The 20,570-nt window shown below is 39.3% G+C and overlaps 1 long non-coding RNA gene across 1 annotated transcript; it reads left to right on the top strand.

The window, feature by feature from the left end:
• LOC118557575 lies at window positions 1–19,147 on the top strand. Its single transcript, XR_004927929.1, has 3 exons — window positions 1–57; window positions 298–385; window positions 18,497–19,147. It is a non-coding gene; the product is annotated as an uncharacterized LOC118557575 (long non-coding RNA).
• Window positions 19,148–20,570: the final 1,423 nt, after the last annotated feature.

Genomic DNA, 20,570 nt, shown 5'->3' with positions numbered 1-20,570 from the left:
TTCTAGGTCGTACCATTCTGCTTTGCTGTTTCTGGGATGTGATTCTTCAATGAGATGGTACTGCAAGTGCTGTAGTTTGTCCTCACCAAACCAGCGTACACTAATTACCCATTACAAACTGAAGCACTGTAATCAGGCAAGAAACGTTCCTCCTCCCTGTAAACTGCATGTGATTCAAACCCTACCACTGGGAGTGTTTTTCTGTTTTTTTGGTTTTTTTTTTTAAATAATTGAGGTTGATTACGTTGGCTAATCATTGCAGTGTTAAGTAATGCATACATTTCTTTAATTTTGCAGCCATCAAACCAAAGAAAGGGGGCAGCTGTGTTGCTGGGTCTACCATGGTGCATGAAAGCGAAAGCTTTCACGCTCTTGAAGATGTGAGGTAAACATCTGAAATTCTAACATGTATACATGGTTTATTGGAAATATGGTCACCTACAATCATGATCTAAAGAACGTATTTACCTAAAATATTTGATATAAGCAGTGATTCCCTTAGACCCCCGGGGTGAGTGTGTGTGGGGTGGATGGCAGAAGTGGAGGACGGACAACCCTGATCTTACGAGCTTTATGAGAATAATTTTTCCACTGTCAATTTTTAAGTACAGTTCCATGGACTTTTGATCACAGCTAAATCATTTTTATGTATGTTAAAGGCTATAAACGCTGAGTAGGCTTCCCCCTCTTCTTTCTCTCCCACGGAAAGTGAGGCTGTGTTTTCTTTTGTTTTAATTCAATTGAGGCCAATGGGTAACATTTTCAACAACAACAAAAAAATTTGACCTTCTGCTGGATATGTTTAGTCAGTTTCTATTTTTTTTTTTAGATAAATTCTTCTTCCACTTTTAATCTAAATGCTCCCAAAATCAAGCTGGATCATCTTTTTCTAACTGCACACTCCTTTCATGGTAAAGTGGTTGAAATATTGTTTTGATCTGACGAATAAAGAACATTTGAGGCAAAATAAGAAGCTTTTCTAAATCCACAAAGACACTGATTGACATGCGCAAAATAGGATCCATGATTGCTTGTACATCGTGCATCATCGGCTGGTCTGAAAAAAAAAAAAAAAACAGCCTTCCCCTTCAGAACATGCATTATATGAAGAACGCAGAGGAAAATTAACTCTCAACTCTGCTGACCAGACTTAGAATATTTCAGAGGACATGACTTGAATAAACATACATTGGCCATCATTAAGAGGTGGGACTTGTCACAGAGGACATCAAAATGAAAACAGAGCTGTCAGTGATTTATAAACTGGTCTCAGCAGAAGGATTGGGCAATATGAGAGCATGAAATATTCATTGTTCCAGTCAGCTTTAGATGCCTGCGGTGTTGTTTTCTGTGTAGCTGCTTGTTTGAAGACTTTCTCAAAGGAGCACACAATGATGATGATGACTCAGATGTATATTTAAAGCAAAGGATTGTACAAAAATACTAATTCAGTGAAGCTGAGAGAGCTTTAATTGAATAAGCCATCATGTCCCCAGACATTTCCTTCCTGTCTGACTCAGGAGTAACCGTCATGCTTTCCAGCTTCTGCTTCACTGTGTAAATTGAGAGCAGCCTTAAGCAGATGCTTTGCAAATAATGCATCTATGACTGTTATTTGCAGTTCTGTACTGTAACTTTAAGTTGACAGGTACAAAAATATAAGCATTGTACTAGAACCTCATGAGTCAGAAAACTGTCCTTCAACTGTAAACTTCAAGCTGCTAAAAAAAAAAAAAAAACTCGCTATCCTTGGAATAAAAAAAAAAGCAAAAGAACAAAAATATTGGCTGCTTTTGACAGTGATTTATTGAGGGACAATGCAGCACATGTCACCTTTAAATGTAAGTGTAAACACAGGAAATTACTTGTCCCATGTGGCTTTAGGTACAGTGTGAATGTCACCTACCGGTGCACAGGATATGCTCCTTTTACCCTGTGGTTTCTATGGATGTTTCATCTGTGTGGGTGGTGCAAAGGGTTTAATACAACAGCCTGTCCTTCCAGAGCTAAATCGGATTCCATATGGGAGTAAAGTACATGCTGCTCTGTGAGGCTTTCACTGAGTTTGTAGTGAAAGATTTTTTTATGGATATAAATTAATCATAATTTTTTAGACTTATTTCAATAGTGTTAATACAACTAATACAGTTTTTTTTAATTTAGGTTTTAAAAATGTTACATTTTTGTTATGCTTGGACAGTACATGGGCTTACAGACGGAGAATCAGTTGACAGGTTCACTGTTAGTTGCAAACTCCACAGATCTTTTCTCTAAGGATGAGTGGCAAAGATGGCCATTGTCAAAGGAAAACTAAAACAAATTCCTTCTTTAGTTTGCCATAAGACATGCAAGAGAACAGGACAAACATGTGAAGGACAGTGGTCTGATCAGTTTAGATAAAAATTAAACTTTTAAACTGACCCAAAATTGAACATTGCACATCTCCCTGAACACATCATCTGCTGATGGGAAGCTTTTCTTTGAGCAGGGGCGGGCTAAACACCTTAACCTGAACCAGTAGTTCACCCTCCGAAAGGACTACCAAGCAGACTTGCACTTTTTTCATATTTTAAATGAAATCAGTCGATTGCACTGACCAAACACACTTTCTGAGAAGCTTAAAGTGAGCAAATGGTCTTTAGGGTCTGATAAGACTCGTATACACGTCCAAAAAGTCAGGGAGAGCTGGGTCAGTGCTGAGCTGCTGGTCGCTGTGCTTGTAGTCTGTGGTGGTCATGACGCCTCTTCATATTTCATGTGGGATGTTGATCAATCTCTGTTCTGCCTTCTGGATTCCTTTTTTTCAACTCACTTCTAGCCCTGAATGCTGCATCCCAGGCCTTCAGTACTGTAGTGTTTACCCTTGCTTTCTGGTTGGGAAACACTCTGATTGTCTTTGTGGGAAGGACAGAATCAGTGCAGAAGTGAATATAGCACAGCCCATATGATGTATTAAACACCCCCCACTGTTCAAAGCAGTCCTGTAAGGCTGAGCAGGCCTCTTCAGTCCAAACCTGAACAGTTCTGACAACGGGTCTCATCCTGCAGATCAGTGGTTTGTACAAAGAGATCAGGTCCAGAGATGTGATCTGATACTCCAAAGTGAGGAGCTTCTGCAGCCTTATATGCTCCTAGGGTGTTGCAGTAGACTTCGTCTTATACACTGTTGTCTCTGGATGGAAACCTAACGAATTTGGGGGGCACAGCTTTTAATTCCACATGACTAAAGTCTCCAGCACCGATCACAGCTGCCTCTGGGTTGCTGTTCATTTATCTGGCCAACTGCAGCCATCATTCATCTCGCTCAGAATTTATACATTTATTACAAAAACTTCTCAATGAGCAAGGAAGGCAGCAGAATCGAAATGGTCTTCACAAGTAACCTATCTGCTCACAGTGGCAAGAAAATTCTTGAGGTATAAGAATTGTATAAAAAAAGAGAATAAATTAAAGTGTAAACCTCCGATAAACAAGTTCAAGGGCCCAATAACTCTATTGTCCATGTGATAGCAAAGCAGTGATAGGTCCAGGGAAGCTTAATAAGAAGCAACAACAAGAAATAACAAGAAAAATTCTGTGAAAAGCATAAAAAATGTGTTTTTGTGCATTCTCTTTACGCTCCATCATCCATCTCATTTTCCCCTTTGGCTCAGATAAAATGCAACAAAAACTCAGTCAGTCACCTCCCACCTGCCCACCGACATATAAATAGGAGACAGTGTCACTGCCTCCGCTTTTCTTCTTTTTCTGCAATTTTAGTTAACTTGTGGTCTTTCTCTACCCTTTTCAAGCCCGTCCATCAGGAACAGTCCTTATTATCACTGGTACCCAAGAGACATGTCAAATCTTTACTTTTCTGTTGCTCTGGGGTTATTAAGTGCTGCGGGTGTTCTGGGATCAATGGCAGCTTGCTCAGGTTTGTAAATACAGGTAAATTAATTTGCTTAAATCAGCACGTTGTAACTTTTAGCCACTAGAGGTGTATGACCTGTCATTTCCAGGTTTACCGGCAATTAAGACCACTGGATGCACTGCACTGTCGCAAATTTAAAGAGTCTCTGTTCATGTTTTGCAATCTGACAGCAGACCACACTGGACCGGCAGATTGAGAAGTCATCAAGTTACTTGTAAAGACAAGGCTGCATTCACCCCTCTAGATTAAATCTCACATCAGTGAACCAAAAATATATATGATCAGGTAAGTGCCATATCTGTTTTGTTACTTAACAGCAATTTTTATTCTGCTGGCTTAGCATTTAGCTCCAACAATACTGAAAAATATGGAGTTGGACATATTCTTTATACAACAGAAGATAGCTTACCCGTCAAATTACAGCGATGCAAAAAGAGAATAGGTCATGCATCCAGTTGGCTCTTTCATCAAACACCAACAAGCAAATTCTGTTTCAAGATCCACTTTTGTTTTTTGGACTCCTGAGACGTTTTCCTCTTTTTACTTCCATCGGCCATGACAAACTTTGACTCGAGGATGAGAAAAGTAGGACCATGTAAGGTTAGCTTTTGTATTTAAGAGGAGCTCAGACTACCATAAAGCGCTCTAGGTCACATGACCCATTCAGCCCTGCATCCGACCCTCTCAAGTTACATAGGGAAGTTTTTGAGAAGGGCAGCCTGCACGGAGCATTGATACGTGCCAAGTGGTGTATACTGACATGTAAAATCATTTATTATATCTCATATTAATCTAATACTTGGGTCAAAACTTACACTGTGCTGCTTTAAGGAAAGAAAAGAACATGGTGTTGCTGACTGCAACTTTGGTGCTGTTGTTTTTTTGGATTTGGATTTTTTTTTTGTTTCTAAATTATTTTTCTGTAAAGCAGAAGTACAGAATGTTTCCACAGAAATACTATGTTGACATCAGTTTTCTGCTCGTTTCTTTATTTCTTTTTTTATAGCCTTTAAAGTTTCTCAAAGAACTTTCTACATCAAAACTAGTGCATAATTTTACCTTAGGGCATATCTGCCTCGATTAATTTCTTATTCTAACTCTGGAAAACTGAACTCTGAAAAACAACTGTGCCTATTTCATGATTCATGCTGCATCAGAACTTTTAGCAACAGAAGCAAAATTCTAAAAACATGAAAACTGTGCAGCTAAACAGATGATTACTTTAGATTCACTGAAAATGCTTAGGTATTGTCTTCTCACAAGCCTTTGTGTCAGCTTATACTGTCTTGGAAAAGCTTTCATGCCTTACATCCTATTCCACAGACTTCAGTATATTTTATTTTACAACCGTACCCAGTAATTTACTGGTCATTTACTGGGTCATGGTTAAATAAAGCCAGAACTGATGTACCGGCTCTCATCCTAATAATTTCCTGGGACGGCTCCACCGTGAATAAAGCCATGACATTCCCGGGTAAGGGACGCATCTGCGTAATTACGTAAGATGTTCGTAGTCTTCCTTTAACTCTTCCCCTGATGTCATAGACATTATATACATAGACCCCTCACTATGTACTGGAGCCATATTGGATGGGTCTCTCCTACTCTAGGCAGACATAGCAGCCAACGAGAGTCAATGCAGTGGGAACAACTTTGCCCGTATTTTATCAATCTTACGGTTACAATAACCGACAATAACTACTGAAAGGAGATCACGCGGTGCAGATCACCATTTTGGGCTGAGGTTAGTTGCAAAGGTGTGTTTTTACTTAGTGAGAACAATGTAGGGTGCATGTACTTTTAAAAAAGTTGGAATTCAGAGATGGCCTTAAGCATTTTTCTTGATTTACAGCTCTACATGGAGTGATACAAATAACATTTTAAAGTCATTAATAAACTAATTAAAGGAAGGCTTTGACTTTTACCATTTGCTGCAGTTGATATCATATATAACCAGAAGAATCACCATGTTAATCATATCAGACACATGTGGTTTTGGATTATCTAAGTTATTTAATATATGAGGAATTTCAAAAGTTGGACTATCATTTACTTTTAATGTTAGCCAATTTCTAATGTCTAACCAGAATTTTCTGGATATAGGGCAAAACATCTGCTCTAAAATCACACCAGTAGTATTGCAGATAGTACAATGATCCACTTCAAATTTAAATATGTTTTTGAGGAAATCTGCTAATGGGTATATGTTAATTATAAAAAAATGGGTCTCTTTGACTTTTGGAGAAACTGGCCAATGCAAGAATTTATAATATTACCCCTGTTATGGATTTGTATATCTCAATTACAATCATTAAAAAACAATTAATTAAAAACAGGGTGGATCATTTTTAGGATCAGTGTGTGAGACTGAATTAAATTTCAATTAACTGTCAAACTTGTTTCTTTATTAAAATGTAAAAATGTACTAATTTATACATTTATCATGTAATACCACATGTCTATGTTTAAGAGCATAAAGCAAGGCATTTCTGCATGAAAGCACCAATTTACATATTTAATATGGCATACCATTTATGGTATGACAGATTTACATGACATCCCTATGCACAGGTACCACATGGGAGTGACGTGATGCAAAGCGACAGAGGCAATTCTAGCAACACAGAACACGAGATTTTGCTGATTAAAGAGATGCCAGAGCGATACAAAACCTGCGATGGATGCGTAGCGACAGTTGTTGGAGTTGAAAAGGCTGAACCTTTGTGTCGTGTCACGCTGTGACATCCAATCAGAAACTAAATGTAGCTATGATGTGATGTGAAGGACCACAGTGGAGGCGAAGCAGTTGTCATTCAACGTGGAAGACAAGCTGATAGTGGAGGTCTGCGGTCAGCCTGAGTTGCATGACTCAACCAATTATTAATGCCCAGAGCACTCCAGAAAGGACCATGCCTGCAAAAAAGTGAGTGAGGAGACTGGGGTGGCAGTTAAGTGAAAGCGTCAGTAGATGGCACCATTGTACTTCTGTATTTCTGGCTTGTCGCCTGCTGTGCAATTGCTCTTGCATGCTGCGTTAGCGGCTGGCTATAATGTCAGGTGAGAGACGGCAAGCAAAAGTGGGCGACTGTGGCTTGATGGGTTGAGTAGTCACCTGGCAACCAGAAGGTTGTGGGTTTGATTCCAGCTTCCCCTTGCCACATGTCGTGCCCTTGGGCAAGGCACTTAACCCCAAGTTGCCTACCGAGCTGCGTCTCGGTGTATAAATGTGTGCGCGTTAGTGAGAGCGACTGGGTGAATGTGGCTATAGTGTACAGCGCTTTGGGTGGTCAGCATGACTGGAAAAGCGCTATATAAGTTCAGTCCATTTACCATTATGGCGTTAATGTGAATGTGCCTTAAGAACTACCGGTACCAAACGTATTTAGTGGTTGACTTGATTGCATTACTGCTACCTGCAGGTGATATTAGGTACATCCATTCCACCATCCAGTTGAGGTGGCTCGGGGCCAGTTGAGGTGGCTCGGGCATCTGGTCAGGATGCCTCCTGGACGCCTCCCTGGTGAGGTGTTCCGGGCACGTCCCACCGGGAGGAGGCCCAGGGTAAGACCCAGGACACGCTGGAGGGACTATGTCTCACGGCTGGCCTTGGAACGCCTTGGGATTCCCCCGGAGGAGCTGGCCCGAGTGGCTGGGGAGAGGGACGTCTGGGCCTCCCTACTGAAGCTGCTACCCCCGCGACCCGACCCCGGATAAGCGGAAGAAGACGGACGGACGGACATTCCACCATTGCTAAAGTGAAAGAGCTGACCAGGTAATTTACTGGGACTAATTTGCATGTGTGAAAGGTGCTAATTCTTGTTTGATCCTGCATTGTGGTCCCTGTAAATTACTAGGACTTATATGTAAAAGGGGTTCTAGTTTGATACATGAAACCAGACGCCAATTGCTCTGTATATTTTTAGTTTTTATTTTTGTCTTTTAGACGTTTTCCCTACCCAAAATTTGTGTTCCCATTCTTAAAAGGTGTCCAAGTCTTTCAAAGGTTGGTGGACAGTGGAGCGTTGTCTGGAGGAGCTGTGAAGAGTTTAGCTTCTCCTTTAATAAAGATCTAAGGCACTCCAGGCAGTGATGAACTGTATTTACCCCTCTGTTCAACATGTGTTTAGGGCTTTTATCCTTGGAGTGAACAGGTTTTCTATCTAAAGGCGGCGTAAGATTTGAAGTGCAGCAGGAAGTAGTGATCAGAGAACATCCTTTTAAGTTTCTAAGGGCACTACTTCTCACATCACCCAACACTGTGTTTGTCCTTGTTCCTCTTTTGCTTCCAGAATAAAGCTTTAGTATTTGTTTCTTCTTTTCAAAGATCTGCTGCCAGGCAAAAGTTCTCCGCAAACCCTTCTTCTATGTCTGTATATATAACCACACAATACAAACTATTTTCTCAGTTTACAACACCGTGTCAACTTTGACGACTGCTCCATGGTCCAGTTCTGGTAGAACAAACCTCGTTTAAGGATTTCTAAGGATAGAGAGAGTTTTACATGGCTTTACATGGAACTGTTCAAATAAGAGAAAAGATCATAAGGCCTGGTTGATGAAAGAGGTCCGAGGAGAAGGGACAGACTGACAGATCACATAAAGGCAGCAGTAGCTCAAATAATCAGTCATTACAAACAAGTAGTGCGGAATAACATCTCTGAATAGAGAACAGGTTGAACCTTGAAGTAAATGTGCTAGAGCAGCACAAAATAGCACCAGGGGCTAATCCTGTCAGCTAAGAACACACACACATTGGTTCACCAAAACTGGATGGTAGCAGATTGCAAAGATATTGTCTTGTCCATTGAGTCTCCATTTTAGCTCCAGTATTCAGATGGCAGGGTCAGAATTTTGCAGATACGACATGAAAACATGGGTTTGGTTTGTATCAATGGTTCCTCCTTGTGGTGTAGGTGTATGGGTGTGGATAATATTTTTGTTATGACACTTTTTGCTATTTTGTACCAAATTACCATTATTTAAATGCCCCCACACTTTTGTTGCCTCCATTGTCCAGCCCTTTATGACACAAGACTAGCCTTTTTCCAATTGCTCAAAGCTCAAATCATCTCTCAATGATTTCTAAACCATCACAAGGATCGTCAATAACCTCTACAATCACCGGAGCTCATTCCAATCGAGATCGTATGGAATGCTGTGGAACAGGAGATTTGCATCGTGGTCAAAATGTTCAAAAAAATCTTCAAAAAAATCTTTGAACAAACTATACAAGAGGCTCTAAAGTGAAAAAAAAAGATACAAACTAGATTTAAACTTAGAAAGGTGTGGCTAATAAAATGGATTTTAAATTTATATCAAAATCAGCAATTTGTGCTGCAATAACTCTTCAATGAGTTTGAAAAAGCTTTTGTGTCATTTCACCCCTTTGCCAGTACACTTTTGTAGCCACTGTTTTATTCCAAACTCATGATTACCTGTTTATTTAAAAAATTTTGATAGATCAATATTTTTAATGCTGGTGAAGATTCTCAGTCATCCAGGTCATGGTCATTCCAAAAAAAGTAAAATACAAAGCAACTGGACTTGTTTTCCGTATTTGAAGGCGTTTCGCTTCCTCTCCAAGAAGCTTTCATATTTTTAATGAATTTTTTTTTTCTCTAGAGGGCTCACATATATATATATATATAATTTCAGTTTGTTGTGCAATTCTTTTTAGAAGATTTTATATTACAACCTGTTTTTGATGACTGTTTAGGGCAGTTGACCCTTATGAAATATCTGAGATTAGGTCTTCTGATCAAACCAAAATACGTATATTTTGGACTATAAGGTGCATGTCAAAAAATGTACGGTGCCCCTTATAATACGGTGCTCAAATCTGTTTTAAATATGTAAGTACGATTTTCGTTAGCAACAAAGCCGCTCCACTCAATGGATATTTGGAGCATTACAGTACAGTGTCACTATCTGATCGGCCCCCATAGCAGTCTACAAGACTGCCTGACTGTAATGTCTAAACTAGAAGTGCATTCTTGTAAGGCAGCCTGCGCCCGGTGTATGCGTTAGCAACAATAAACCTAGTTTGTTAATTTAATATAAAAGTTCAGTTTATTTTAGCCTTATATTAGAAACAGGGCATTATAGTCCAACTACTCTTTCCTCCCAACAGAGACGGATAGTTCTCCTTCTCTCTCAGGAGAGAGCTGTGTACGCGGAGGGGCGGAGTGATATTACACACTTGGGAAGAATATTTAATGCACCTTATGGTCTGAAAATATGGCAATTCTGCTGGATATGACTTATTAAAGTACCACAACCATATTTACCTACAGTAGACCTTCATTACCTCCAATCGCCTCACTCAAAATGGGGCAATTTAAAGGAACCCTCACCGAACAAGTTTGCCTCTACTGACATCAAATGGCCCAGAAGTTTCAAGCAGCACAACTTTATTAAAAGCTGTGTTGTTACTGCTTATTTTGTGACTGAAAACATTTGCAAATTACTGGTGTAATTTAGGGGGTGATTTTCTTAGCCAAGTTTATGGATACAAACAAGGATTTTGATTTCTATTTCCATCAATTGCAGTGTAAATCAAGTCTAAAACAGTTCACAGTATGTAAAGCCACTAGTTTTAATTTAGTAAAGCAAAGTGTATTTTAAACCCTTTTATTTAAAAAAAGATCACCATCGTCACATCTTCATATATTTCTTTACAAGTGAACACACCATCTTCTTCTAGCCTTCTGTTTATTTCTATTTAGCTACCATAAACTCACCAGCTATCATGATTGTTTACAATTCTGGTTGTTTATCTACAATTCTGATTGTTTACAATTCTGTCAAGTACAAATGTCTACAGTACTTGTATGGGCCCGCACCCTGTCCGCACAGAACAACGCGGCAACCCTAGCGTCACTATAACTCAGCCTTCATGCCTCAACCATTCAAGACCTCGCCAATTGGGTTGGGCCAATCACGTTATAGTGTTATGGTTTAAAGCGGGACATAAAGGTGTGACAAAAACAAGAGGATCGAAGCCCACTGTCAAACCAAAATAAATGCAGAAGGGTGGATGTGGCAGCAGCTACACATCTACCCTTTTGCGCTGCACTATTTGTCAGAATCCATAATAGTCACGAGTGTCACTATCCAAATAAGTGTGCCATGACCAGCGTAACTTATAGTTTCTCATGGCTCTTGCTGCTTTCAGCATTTTCGTTTGATACTGTGATTGGCTACAACCAACTTGTGGTAGGCGGGCACTAGGTGTTGCTTTGCCCAATTAGCTTGGAAAGTTCTGCTGACTGTCCCTCCTTTCCTTGAGCGGATTCTATCGGAGAAGACCCAGATTGATAATGTGCAGAACGGAAAGTGCTACACATTATCAGTCTGAATGGCCAGGTTAGACATTAATTAGATCATAGAAAATTGTCATTAAATCAGGTACTAAACATCCCCAAGGTGTGTATGACTCATTGCAAGGCTATTATGACAGCAGCTGAAAAATGAAGGTACAAAACGACCAAACCTGCAAAATTACAGAGTTGCAAATGTGCAAAATTACCCTCATTTGTGTGAAATAAGAACTTTGCTCTCTCCATGAATCTATCCAAAAGGATCTTTTTGTTATAGAAATTGTCAAGAACCTACAAGTTTGATTTGACATAAGCAAGGAGAAATGTGCTTATAAATATCTTATTTAGACTAGCCTGCAGTGAAAACGCATTTTTGTTTCCACCTTTGTGTTCCCCATGATCCTTCCTGTTTTTGCCCTATTTTCTTCAGCCAAGTTTCTGCATTCAGGGAAAAACATCTAAAGCCTCCTGAGCTTCTCTTGTGTTGATCCGGTTTCAACACCAACCTTCACAAAACCTCTCGGCAGCCATTGTAATGAGATGATCTGTGTTTCCCACTTAATCTGTCTGTGTTTTGGCCGTGCAGTGTTTGATCCTGCAGAATAATAATGCCTAGGCGTCTGTTGTTTAAGCATGCTGGGTGTTTAATATTGATCATGTGTCATTACCAAAGAATTTATTAAAATTTTAAAGCAGACAGCTTTTTTTCTTGCAGAATCTCACTGTACTTTGAATTTGATGACAGACTGACACCGCTGAGATAATTTTTTTTTAATATTTAGGATTACTTTTAAGTATTTACTGTTTGCATGTTGTAGATATATTGTTTGGAATCATGGATTTATGTGAAGTATCCTGAAGCATGTTGTTGCTGCTGTGTAAGTACTTCCCTGTCTTTTTAGCTGAGTCTCCTATACTCCTCTCCATTCAGACTCATCAGATTTAAAGGTCATTGTCCAGCCTGGGAAATGCATATTATAAATCTAAAAGGAAGGTTTTTCTTTTTTTCTCTCTGAAACTTTCAGGGCAAATTTGCTTATTTGGGGGAAAATCTAAATGATCCTCTACTGATTTCTGATAGTCTAGTATTTTAATTTAAGTGATTGCACATGTCTGTTTAATACAGATATCCTTTACATCCCTTAGCTGTGCACTTAACACCAGTTACAAAATAATTTTTATGCAGAAATTTCAGTTCTATTCAAGATTATCTGATAATTTTGCTGAGTTATTATTTTATACCCCTGGAGTGCAGGATAATGATTGACAGTCCCAGACAGCAGATGGCCAGATAGAAGGATTCATGGTTATGTCTTTGGTCTTGGTTCTATCAGGGAGGTACTATGATTGTACTGTGAAAGACATTCTCAGATTGTTTTCGTAGTGTGAATGCTGCTAAAGCCAAGTAACAGGCAAGAAAAAAAGGAGGGATTACAAATGGTATATGGCTTTACCTATCCAAAAAAAAGGTAAAAAAAATAAAACTGGGCTTCTATTCTGAAGCTGAAGAGGTTTTGTTTTCCCATTCAGGAAGCTTACTCAATTCAAAATGTCTGGAGTAGTGTGGAGTTCCAAGCTTTATAGACCCATCGGCGTGGCCTCGTTAGCTTAGTATCGCATTTAGATTAACCTGGAATTGGTCGCCCCAAGAGTGGAGAGTCGCTAGGCTCATCATTTGCCTGGCTCACAGGAGAAATGTCGTGGTCACATGTGTGGAGGTGTGAATTGGGGTGAAACTTGGCAGGAATCAAACCTATTGCTGTGTTGTAAGTTTCTGAAAGTTGAAACCTGAGCCCTCCTCTATTTAAAGTTGTTTTTTCTCACTTTACATCAAGGAAAAAAGGATTGTAAAGCGAGAATAAACATCTTTAAACTGAGGTTTCAACTTTCAGAAACGTACAACACATCATCGGCGCCACCAGGTCCTCTGACCATCAGCAGCAGTCAATTTGGGTGACGTGTCTTACCCATGGACACAGCGGCCAAGACAGAGCGGGGGATCGAACCGGCAACCCACCAATTGCAGGAAGAACTCCCTAACTCCTGCGCCACTGTTGCATTCAGATCATATTACAGAGTTAAGATACTGTGCATTACATCTCATTTTGTCCATTATTACCGACCCCTGTTACGCTGTGGGGGCTTGAAAAAAAAAGCTTGTTTGTAGTATTACCATGCAGGACAAAATGCCCTAATATTGTATTAAGGTTTTGTTTGGATTTACTTCAGAAGTCAGATGTGAGACAGCACCTGCTTTAACCATGTTTGAGCTGCAAGTTGGAAAACCATTACTCTACAGTATGTTTATTGTGATGCAGCAAACTACTATTAGCAATACAAGCTCTGACAATGCACCCAATTTCTTAACAAAAAATATTTTGTATGTAAGTAAGTGATGCATGTGTGACTAATTTAATAAACTGCAAATAAGACGTGTCTGTAACTTCCCCTTCACTTTATGTGTGTAGCAGCCATATTTGAATTTGAGGTCAGGAATGCTTGCAGACCTCTGACCGTTCATTTCAGAATTTCGACTTCAAGTGATTTTCTTGTTGATTTTTCCAACTGGGCCTGGAAAAGTCTACTTCCAATACAAAAACAATTTAGCATTACAGCCTGTCAATAACTTACAGCAAAGTATCAATGCTTGCGATGTTATATTGGTTAATGCAAACCTTTGATTTGTTAACTTAGCAAGACATAACTGAATAGACTGTTGAATTAGCCACGGATAGAGGAAACAATCAATAGGACCAGACCTGCAACTACCATTAAAACTAAGAATAAGTAATCAGTTTGTAGGTTGCAGCCCTAAAGGCCACCAGCACCACAATAATCTTTTTTTTACTTAATTTACAATAATTGTGACAGCAAAAGCCCAGCTAATTATCTTCTTAATATAACTGCGAACAATTATTTTCATATATGTATAGTTACATCATGAGAGCAAAGTGAAAGTAAGTTCAAATTCCTTCTGTGTTTGCATAAACTTGGCAAATAATAATTCATATTCTGAATAAAATCAGGCAGCAGAGCTAAAATCTCAGGTATAGCTGCATACAAATAAGCTTATGCAAAGAAATTTTTAAAAATGAGAGGGTTAACCTGTGCATCCACACCAAATCAATGCATGGATGTGGCAAAACTTTCTCCAGCTGAACAGAAACAAAACTCAAGGTATTATCGTTGGACCTAAAGAGGAACATACAAGTCGGCACGTAATTTCAGTTATTACAACTACAAACCAGTGATCAGGCCCGAAATCTGGGTGTAGTGATGGGCTCAGACCTGAACCTTCAAGGACAAATAAGACAGTAACAGAGTCGGCCTTCTACCACCTGAAGAACATTTCCAGGATTAAAGGACTCATGTCTCAAGGAGATCTAGAGAAACTCATCCATGTGTGTATGTTTAGTCGCATTGATTACTGCAACGGTGTCTTCACAGGTCTGCCAAAAAAAATCTATCTAACAGCTCCAGTTGATCCAGAACGCTGCTGCTCACATTCTCACTAAAACCAGGAAGATAGAGCATATCACCCCAGTTCCAAAGTCCTGACACTGGCTCCCTGTAGCTCAGAGAATAGACTTTAAAATACTTCTGTTAGTTTACAAATCTCTAAACAGCTTAGCTCCAAAATGGTCTGCTCTGCATACCCAAAACTGACTACAGTGCAGGTTACGGTCCTGATCCAGTTCTGGTTTGTAGTGCCTCACGCCTCTGTAACTGTATCCGCAAACTGCATGTGGCTGATGTAAAGGTACACATTGTTTTTTAATGATTTTGGTTCCTTGCAGCACTGGAACCGTATCTGTACTGTACATAGTGTGAAACCAAGACAAGGCCACGTTCACCCCTCTAGATTAAGTCCTACTTAAGAGAACCAAAAATATGTCTGATCAGGTTTTGTTGTTAAAGCAGAAAATCTAGAATAGGTCATGTGACCTCAGTTTTCTCTTTCTCAATTATTGTATAATAGTAATTGTAAAAAAAAAAAAATTATCTTGTTTGAAATTGACTGAATACTTACAAATCAACAAAACAAAAAAATCATTAGCATGTTAGTAAATCTGATTCTCAGATTGAAAGCTACAGCGTCAACCAAACAGATGTAGGTATAAATGCAAATAGTATATTTGAAAAAGAAATTAAGCCAATCTCTAAAAGGTTCAACAGGCCCTGATAATTTGGGAAAAACAAACATTTTCTGGGATTATTGAGGGCTGGTGAAAAAAAGTCACCAGGGAATACCATGGAGAATGTTTGTGATGTTTCTTCACGTTGGCTGCTCCAGTTTTACCACACTCGCCTTCAGAGCCAGGCTCGAGTGGTGCTGGGTCTACAGACTGACAGCGGAGTAAACAGGATGTAAACACATTAATGTTCCAAATCATAAGGGAGATGTGTGTGTTGTTTGATTTATTCTTCAGAACAATACAACAGTACATCTATACCGCTATTGTCTTGGCGTACAGTTTCCCAACATGCTGGAGTTGAAAACCTTTGCAGCTCCTCCCAGTCTGTAAGCTCCATAGCAAAAAAAAAAATAAAATCTCTCGACACATTAGACACTGTTAGCCAAGCTGGAAACCCCTCTGGCAATGCTTTTATTTCATCTGTGGCTGATCCGCACTGAGGTGACAGAAACACTTGAAGCATTTTAGAAGTCTGAACCCCTGCAGTCATGAGATTATTAAGTGTAAGTCCCTCAAGGGTTGGCCTGCTGCTCTAATGTCTAATTCTTCACCGTTGGCGTGTCTCCGTAGTGCTGAGGCGGGGGATCAGCTTCTGACAAAGATCAGCAGCACTATCCTTTTTTTGTTTTGTCTGCCAAAGCAGAGTTATGGACCCCACTCTTGCTCTGTATGCTTAGAGGAGTTAGCACCTGAAGAAAAGTGTTCCAGGTAATGGATTCAATCGCATAAACAAAAACAAAAAAATGGTTTTATATTCATGTGCTTTGAAAATACAAGACCCAGTGGTGCCTTCAGCTACTACTCACTTTCTCAAACTCCACTTGGACACAGTGTTTATGAAAACTGGTGCATCTGAGATTAAATTTGGATTTCCACTATAACAGAAGTTATTTTTTTTTTTTCCCCATTTGAAATAAAAGTAGGCAAGCAGCATGTGCTAAAGTTCCTGTGGGTGCACCTGGATTCAACTCGTGATGTGTTTACTCAGACATCAGAAGCAGTTTAGAGCAGAGAGGAGCGATTACAGTTATGGCACTGTCTGGCAACTGTACCAGCAACACACAGCCGGCTTACTGGGCTGCAGACTGAGCCAAGCTCTTCAAAGGATGATGTTTGCAGGACCCTGGACATCCAGGATGGAAGGGGAAACTGGATGCACCAATGCCCACCAAACATGCAAAATACTTTAATTGTGACTGGCTTTAGAAATGACATGAACACAATGGTTTTGACTATGAAATATATGAAAAATATAAATCTTAGATAATCCAAATGATCAAATTTGGACACTCCAGCAATTGGAAGCATTATTTTGTCTCTCTGGATAAAATAAAATCAACATTAGTATAAAGGGACTTTCTCCAACCACTCAGCACTTTAAATTAACAAACATGAGATACTTTAAAAATATTTACATAACATTTTCAGCAGTTCATTAGAGAACAAGAAAAGTAGTGTTTAACTGGGAAAGCTACGTATTTGTTTTTAGTAGAGACCTATGACATGCATATGTATTTAGCCCTTTTCACTCCAGTACTCGAAAAATGAAATCTATCACAACCAGGATCTTTAGAAGTCACCTAATCTTTTAATGGACTTTATCTGTGAGTAATTCTATCTCAGAGTAAAAACAGCTGTTCTGTGAAGACCTCAAAGTTTTATTAGTTAAACATAGGGAAGAGGACATTTTAAAGACAGGTTAGGTTATAAAGAAAATCCCAGAAGCAAGTAGAATGTTAATCTGAGAAGCACTCAAGAAGCCCGTGGGACCTTTGGAGGAGCTGCAAAGATCCACAACTCCAGTGGGAAAATGTCTCTTAGTTATCCACTCCAGGAATCTGGACTACACGCATGAGTGGAAAAAGAAAGCTACTGTTTCCACAAGCTGAGATCAGATATGATCAAAAGTAAACTAAATTTAAAATGCTATTTGTAGGAGAAAACTACTGCGTGTCGCTATAAACACCATTCTAATAGTGAGACATAGTGGTAGGACCATCAGGCTGTGGGAATCCTATTTTTTAGCAGGGACAGAGACAGTGGTCAGAGTTGATAGCTAAATACAAAGTAATACCGAATGAAACCTTAGAGACTGGAAGGGTTACCTTACAGCAGGATGACGACACTAAACACAGCAAAAAGATAGGTCTACCTCAAAATAAAGACTAAATCCAACAGACAGGTAGAATACAATAGAATCCCCTCGATTGTCATTCTCATGATTACCAACAAAATTTAAAACAATCTGTTGAGTTGGTGCATGACAAATAAATAAGTTATATAAAACTTGGAAATCGTTCACAAATGCTTTCCATCTAATCTGGTTGACCTTTTTTACAAACACAAGACAGGTAAAATTTTCTGTCTGTAGATGTGCAAAGTTGGTTGGCACATGCAGTTCAATACACTTGCACACCCACTATTTACATTTTTATCTGAAAACCCTGTATTGATTTCCTCCCCCTTTGCAATTACACCCTACGTTGTGACAGTCTGTCGTATATATCCCATAATCCATGCTCATATCTCATAAAAGGTCTGTGGTTGTAATGTGACAAAATGTGAAGTATAAACCCCTTTTGCAAGGCATTGTGTTGTCTGTACTGTTTGAGAAAGTTCTTGTTCTCGGTGGCCATTCAAGCCAGATGAGAAAGATGGGACATTGTTTTCAGTTACCTTTGGCTGGAAAAGCAAAGAAAAATGATCCTGCCTAAAGGTCATGGCATTTATGATCACTGTGGGCTTCCTCTTGTACCTGTCCTCAAAGAATGTGTTTTTTATACAAACTGAGAGCACCCTCAAATTTTTTCTAAAATCACTTTTTAAAATGGCCATCTAGTTTATGGACAGTGATAGCAGCCAATATCAGAATGAGAAACATCTGGATCACTTAATGAATAAAATATATAATAATGCACATTACTTAAGTCTTATTATCAGGCCTAAATGCATGGAAACTCTGCTCTTTAATGCAATACTCAATAACTTCACAGACGCTTTTAGCAAAAAAAAAAAAAAAAAACACTTTACATCCTCTCTGAGTTTTTTGTTGTTATTTTTGTCCTCAGAGCTGAATCCAAACATTGGGCTGCCTCAAATACCACCGGTGCTGTAACACCTGAAGTCAGGGATAAGTAGAGCGGATGTGTTGGGGAGAATCTGCCACTCACAACAAGGTGCCACCTGAAACACACAAGGGAAGGCCGAGACCAGTGTCAAGGCTGAGGGAAAGGTGGACCAGCCTCATGAGTCATGGAAAGTAAAGCTCTAAAAGTTTCCCCACACGTTGGACAGCTGCAGAACATTTCTGAGTCTATTACAGAGATCCTGACAGAGTAAGCAATGTTTCAAAGAAAAAGACTTGCTGAGTCCACCATTATGAGCTATAAAATAGCTAGGTTCTCAGAAAATGGAAGAATGATGAATCTTTTTTCCCCCCACTCTGTCTTTCTCATTTAGTTGAGCCTGGGAACTGTTACCTCACATTAATCAGGGTCCATCTAAGCCCCTTTTTATGGAGAAGAGTCGTTTTGGTCCCAGTACTCATTACTGCCATGTATGTGAAAGGTGCATAGTAGCAAATAATGTGCAGGGAGAAGGCTTTTTACCCATTACAGTGCTGTGTTAAGCATGATCAATACATGTTATTGACTATGTGAAGCAATAAAGAAGATTTTATTCTTATTACTAGTAGAGAATGCACTTTGGTTGGCCACCCACTTAGAAAATAAGCACATTATCTTACATATTAAAATTGAAATCTTTTTTTTTTTTTTTTGTAAAAAAGGCCACCATTTTTAATTTCAGGTTTGTAAGGTCGTTCTTTGTCCTCAAAGAACTACACTGAGAATTAATTATAGTCTGGACTACATTAAAGGCTATGTTTATGTTGTCTAGACTACACAATGAATGTCCTTAAAAATAGGACTAAAGACTATATATGAAATTATTTACAACAATAATCACTTCACAGACAGGAAGTCTGCAATGCAAAGAAGCCGCTGCTGTGTTGTTGAGTTATCAATAGCAGACCCGTGATGCTACAACCTTTAAAACTATTTTTAAAGTTATCTCTGTAAAAATGTGCTTTTAATTTGCTGCCCTTTGTTTCCCTTTGATTAATGCTGGTCAGCTTGGCCCACAGTGAACAAAATTATGCATATCCCTGGTATAGAGCAATTTAGCTAACAAGGTTGTTCCAATAAGTAAAAAAACATGAGGGATAGTGTGTTTAGTTTCATGTTCAAGTGCTAATTTTTCACTATATAATGTTTAGGGCTGGGCAAGTTAACGCGTTAATTTCGCGTTAATTCATTAGACTATTAACGGCGATATTTATTTTATCGCGCATTAACGCATGTTGCTTACATGCTTTCAGTCAGTGTCAGTCAGCAGGCGCGCTGACTGCAGCGCGCTGTCTCGGCAGCACTCTGGTGCTCCCCCTCCCCTCTCGTTCATGGCTCAGCGGCGCCAGCCAATCAGCACGCAGGCTCAGCCTGGCCCGCCCACTCAGCTCTCACACAAACTTAACAAACAGCTGAGAGAGACCGCAGCAGCGAAAAAACATGAACAGGGGAAGTAGCGCCGTTTGGCTTTATTTTAATACCGTAAATGAAATCAAGCTGTATGTTTTGTAAAAAGCCGGTTCATTTCAGTGGAAACACAACAAATTTATCTAAGCACGTGAAAAAACATGAAAACGTCGAGCCCCAGAAACGGAGAGAGGAGACGAAACTTCTCTCATTGCCCCGACAGACCCACAGACATCTCTGACTGAGGCGTTTCAGTCCTCCAGGGAACATCCAGGTAGATCAGTGGATGGATGGATGGATGTTACTGGAGCCCACACATAACATGTAATTAAGACCTTGAAAGAACCCAGTACATATATTAAAAAGTGTTATTTAAGATAAGATAACATTACCTAATCCTTTTTTTTATCCCACGACGGGGAAATTTATAGGATTAAAGAAACAGGCAGGTGCACACAACACAGACAAAATTACATAAGGATTGAAATATATAAGAGGTGGATTAGCGAAAAAACACTGAACATAACATTATTATTATTATTATTATTATTTAATTGTAATAATAAAATAAAAAACACAAAACCCAAAAGGTCAACAGTTTCATGATACA

The sequence above is a fragment of the Fundulus heteroclitus genome, chromosome 23 (genome assembly GCF_011125445.2).
Source record: "Fundulus heteroclitus isolate FHET01 chromosome 23, MU-UCD_Fhet_4.1, whole genome shotgun sequence".
NCBI classification, from domain to species: domain Eukaryota; kingdom Metazoa; phylum Chordata; class Actinopteri; order Cyprinodontiformes; family Fundulidae; genus Fundulus; species Fundulus heteroclitus.
Note: the sequence above shows the minus strand (reverse complement) of the source record. Positions and strands in the feature narration are given on the sequence as shown.